Here is a 738-nt window from a genome sequence, read left to right as displayed (position 1 = left end):
GCTTTCTTATACTTAGCTAATGGGTTCTCCCACTAAAAATGGATGTTCACATCATGCAAGTGAACAGCGAACCTATTCAGCTAAAAAGTCCCCTTTTTATATTCTCATATTTTGTATGTGCTTGAGGGCAGGTTAAGGACATAGAACTATTTTAAAATAATGCCCTTGTTCCTTACTTGGCTTTCCTTCCCTCCCTTTTCCCTCCCTCCTTCCCTTCCGTCTTTCCTGCATGGAATTGGGAATCAGACAGACCTGGATTTGAATCTTGGGTCTGCTGGTTGCTGAATATGGGACTCCATGAAGTTTGTTTAAACTCCCTATGTGTCAGTTTCTTCACCTATAAAATTGATGTGCAGGTATTTGTCTTATAGTATTATTTAGTGTGTAATGGTCCAATTAGGCTTGATTCTACTGCAATAACAATTCAAGGTTATTTCTCATTTGAGCAAAGTCTTCTGTGGGTCTGGGTGACTCCAGGTTCAGCATTCCACTTTACCTCATTTTTATGGCATGCGGGTATTAACATAGTCTTGTATGATCACCATAGCAATTAAATACTTCAGCCTAGAAGTGACATGTATCATTTCTGCTCACATTTCCTTTTTAATTAATAAACAGTTTCTTGAAATTCCTGATTTCAACAAGCTAAAGAAATGCAGTGCTCCTATCCATGCAGAATGGAAGAATGGAAATGTGGGTGAGCACCACTAATATCTACCCCAATCTGCTTTCCCCACC

Source organism: Nyctereutes procyonoides, unplaced genomic scaffold, assembly GCF_905146905.1.
Source record: "Nyctereutes procyonoides isolate TBG_1078 unplaced genomic scaffold, NYPRO_anot_genome, whole genome shotgun sequence".
NCBI classification, from domain to species: domain Eukaryota; kingdom Metazoa; phylum Chordata; class Mammalia; order Carnivora; family Canidae; genus Nyctereutes; species Nyctereutes procyonoides.
This window is presented reverse-complemented; position numbering follows the sequence as displayed.